The sequence below is a fragment of the Puma concolor genome, chromosome C1 (genome assembly GCF_028749965.1).
Source record: "Puma concolor isolate L17-30 chromosome C1, mPumCon1.1.hap2, whole genome shotgun sequence".
Lineage (NCBI taxonomy): Eukaryota > Metazoa > Chordata > Mammalia > Carnivora > Felidae > Puma > Puma concolor.
The window spans coordinates 137,933,259-137,937,925 of record NC_141674.1 but is presented as its reverse complement, the minus strand read 5'-3'; the positions used below and the strand labels follow the sequence as shown (position 1 = coordinate 137,937,925).

At 38.3% G+C, this 4,667-nt stretch overlaps 1 pseudogene; it reads left to right on the top strand.

The window, feature by feature from the left end:
- Window positions 1-918: 918 nt before the first annotated feature.
- Window positions 919-3,483, top strand: LOC112865850 (elongation factor 1-alpha 1 pseudogene; annotated as a pseudogene).
- Window positions 3,484-4,667: the final 1,184 nt, after the last annotated feature.

The following is a 4,667-nucleotide window of genomic DNA, read 5'->3' as shown; positions in this document are numbered from 1 at the left end:
ATCTTAACTGTATAAAGTGAAACAATTATTTCTCTTAATGAAAACACCATACTTCTATTTAATACAATAAGAGATCCCATGATCTATTTCACGGTGTTTTTATGCTCTTGGATCACAGTGCACTTGCCATAGAGTACAATATTTAGGGTGTTTTGTTTTTTTTTTTAATTTTCTTAACGTTTATTCGTCTTTGAGAGACAGAGAGACACAGAGCACAAGGAAGGGTGGATCAGAGAGAGAGAAAGGCAGACACAGAATCCGAAGCAGGGTCCAGGCTCTGAGCTGTCAACACAGAGTCCAATGCCAGGCTTGGACTCACAAACGGTAAGATTATGACCTGAGCCGAAGTCGGACTCTTAACCGACTGAGCCACCCAGGTGTCCCCTAGGACACCTAGGGTTTTAAAATGAACCACTCCTCTCTGTTCTAAATATTAGGTGTTTATTAATTTCTTCATCTGATAATAATGAAAACCGCATTCATTTTCATGGTTGTTCATTGTTAGCCAATGACCATGCTAATCATTTTATCTTGATTACATTATTTAAAATCACATAATTATCCCTAATTTTACCTACATATAAACAACAATAAGAAAGTCACAAGAAGTTGAGGACCCCGCCTAAAGTTGTGGCAACAATACATTTCACCACACTTTTATATTTATTTTGTTAGTTTGAAACAATTCATCCTTTTGAGTTTTTATTTAGTAATTATGTTACACTCTCTTAGGAGATAAGAAACACATATTCCGAATTTATCTTAGATATTGAATATTTATTTGAAGTGTACTTGTAGTAAATGTTAAATATTGAAAACTGAGAAGTTATACAACAAGCGTCTTAGAGAAAAAAATAAAGATTTCTATAAATAATCAATAGCGTGTCTAAATTCCAATTTTCTTTAGTCCAAAGGAGAATGTCCTGTGCTCATCATCCTTCTTGGGAAGATCCTTCTTTCTTCCTTGCAGTATATGATATTATGGTAATTCAAAGTTTTTCTGCCTCTGCTGCTACTGTTGTGGAAAGACATAAAGACTCTTTGTTACTCTGCCTGAGTGCTTCCAATTAATTGTATCTTCTTTGTATTCATTTTAATATCATAATACTTGACGCTGGTCATCTTACTAAGCACTTACTGGTCATTCAGTCCTCTTGAGTTTTCCCAACGACCTTACGGTAGGCAATGTTTTAATTCTCAAATGACATAAGAAAAAAAACTGAGGGCTGGAGAGAGATTAAACAACACCAATTGACAGATCATTGAATAGGTAAGGCATTTTCTGAACCTGGGTTCATATTCAGGTTTGATTTCAAAGTTTAGATGCTAGCTCACTGCCTGTATTTTCTCTGTTGCTTACATTCTGGCCATACTAATAGCAATGATACTTTCTCTGTGTTCCACATTCACATTCCAAAGGTATTTCCTAAGTGATTGTTAAGACCTTACTCCCCAGTGACCTCAGAGAATCAGAGATTTTGCCAAATGCCTTGCTTGAGTGAAAATATAAGCTGTGTGTGGCATTTCTTTGATCCACCAGCCTAACAAATCTCTCAAGAAAATAAATCACATTAGTTTAAACAAAAATGTCTTAGTAACGTATCAAAATGATAACAACATACATATCTGAAAATTCATGATATAGGTTTGTGGAATAGATCTCATACTTATGCTTATTGAGTCTAGAAACCACAAATCCCCTTTTATGTAAAGGAGAACATTTACTTAATTTTCTCTTGTTTTATCGTGAATTTTCCAAATGATTTCCAAAATATCATGTATGAAGTCTCTCCAGTTGTATACACTTTTCAGTGAGCTCACAAGCAATGTTCTTCTGTTCGAAAATCATGAGCTTTTTGTGAGGTAGCTGCTCTTTTACCAGAACTTTATCTGTTGCATTCTCTCCTTTTCTGTTTTGAAATTTTTTAAAAGATTTCTCTACAGAAAGATATTCAGTTGTCTCTAAACAATCACCGTTAGAAACCAAGGTGCCTTGTGCACTCACATACTTGTATGAAAAACAAAAACATTAACAGCAGCCAAAGGATTTGCTTCCAGAGCACAGGTGTCATGAAAACCACCTCTAAACCTAAACCAAATGGGGAAAGGAAAAGACTCAAATCAGCATCGTTGTCATTGGACACATAGACTCATGCAAGTCTACCACTACTGGTCATCTGATGCACACATGTGGTGGTAGCAACAAAAGAACCATCAAAAAAAAAATGTGAAAGAGGCTGCTGAGATGGGAAAGCACTCCTTCAAGAATGCCTGGGTCTTGGATAAACTGAAAGCTGAACATGAACATGGTATTACCATTGATATCTCCCTGGAAATTCCAGACCAGCAAGTATTATGTGACCATCATTGATGCCCCAGGACATAGAGACTTTATCAAAAACATGACTACAGGCACATCTCAGGCTGTGTTGTCCTGATTGTTGTTGCTGGTGTTGGTGAACTTGAAGCAGGTATCTCCAAGAATGGGCAGATCTGTGAGCCTTCCCTTCTGGCTTATGCAGTGAATATAAAACAACTAATTGTTGGTGTTAACAAAATGGATTCCACTGAGCCACCCTACAGCCAGAAGAGTTATGAGGAAATCATTAAAGAAGTCTGCACCTACATTAAGAAAATTGGCTACAACCCCAACACAGTAGCATTCATGCCAATTTCTGGTTGGAATAGTTATAACATGCTAAAGCCAAGTGTTAACATGCCTTGGTTCAAGGGATGGAAAGTCACCCATAAAGATGGCAAGGACAGTGGAACCACAGTGCTTGAAGGTCTGGATTGCATTCTGCCACCAACTCACCCAGCTGACAAGCCTTTGTGTCTGCCCCTCCAGGATGTCTACAAAATTGGTGATATTTGTTCTGTCCCTGTGGGTTGAGTGGAGACTGGTATTCTTAAACCAGGCGTGGTGGTCAACCTTTGCTCCAGTCCATGTTACAACTGAAGTCTGTTGAAATGCCCATGAAGCTTTGAGTGAGCCTCTTCCTGGGGACAACATGGGCTTCAATGTCAAGAACATATCTGTCAAAGGTGTTCATTGTGGCAATGTGGCTGGTGACAGCAAAAATGACCCACCAGGGAAAGCAGCTGGCTTCATGGCTCAGATGATTATCCTAAACCATCCAGGCCAAATCAGTGATAGATATGTTTCTATGCTGGATTGTCACATATCTCACATCGCTCGCAAGTTTGCTGAGCTGAAGGAGATTGACTGTTGTTCTGGAAAAAAGCTTGAAGATGGCCCCAAGTTCCTGAAATCTAGTGCTGCTGCCATCATTGATATGGCTCCTGGTAAGCCTATGTGTGTTGAGGACTTCAGCCATTTTGCTGTTCGTGACATGAGACAGACGGTTGCTATGGGTATCATCAAAGCAGTGGACAAGAAGGCAGCTGGAGTTGGCAAGGTCCCCAAGTCTGCTCAGAAAGCTTAGAAGGCTAAATAAATATAATCTCCAATACCTGCCATCCCAGTCTCTTTTTTAAAGTTTTTTAAATGTTTATGGGGCGCCTGGGTGGCGCAGTCGGTTAAGTGTCCGACTTCAGCCAGGTCACGATCTCGCGGTCCGGGAGTTCGAGCCCCGCGTCAGGCTCTGGGCTGATGGCTCAGAGCCTGGAGCCTGTTTCTGATTCTGTGTCTCCCTCTCCCTCTGCCCCTCCCCCGTTCATGCTCTGTCTCTCTCTGTCCCAAAAATAAATAAACGTTGAAAAAAAAAAAATTTTAAAGTTTTTTAAATGTTTATTTTTTAGAGTGCAAGTAGGGGAGGAGCAGGGAGAGAGGGAGACACAGAATCTGAAGTAGGCTCCAGGCTCTGAGCTGTCAGTACAGAACCTGCACAGGGCTCTGACTCATGAACCATGAGATCATGACCTGAGCTGAAGTCAGATGCTTAACTGACTGAGCAACCCAGGTACCCCCACCTCAATCTTAATAACTGGTAGAAGAACCATCTCAGAGCTGTTTGTGTCAACTGACCATTTAAGTTTAATAGTAAATGACTGGTTAATGATAACAATATATCATAAAACTTTCAGAGGGAAAGGAGAATCTTTTGTGCACCATTTGGTTTTGTGTGTGTGTGTGTGTGTGTGTGTACTTTCAACCTATTAGTTTTTAAAATCCATACTTTTTAATGGAGACAACTTGACCAAAAATCTGTCACAGAATTTTGAAACCCATTAAAACAGAAGTTTAATGAGAAAAAAAGCCCCAAACCCCAAAGCTAATTGGGTCATGCATGCATGTTAAATTTTTATCAGGACTCTCAAATTGCCTGGTAGATTGTATCACTTTATTTTACCTGTAATAGTACAATAATACTGTATCTTTTTTTCCCACCTTTGACAATAGGATTTAAATAATTACCTTTCTTCTTATTGTATACTAATTATACCATATGTGCTAAGTAATATATCTACATCTAACCATGTGTTTTGATTCTATAAACAACTTAAATTCCCGTTTACTTTCCTTTTGTATTTTTATAATTATGAATTAATTTGCATCTTTATTCTTCCTAGAACCATCCTTAAGGCCATACTGTATTTTTATTTCTTAATTTGTTCTTATTCACAGGTTCCTCTTTCCATGTTTTGTTGATTATTTAAAAAAAAACTTTTAAGATGAAAACAATATATTTAGAAAGCTCATATAT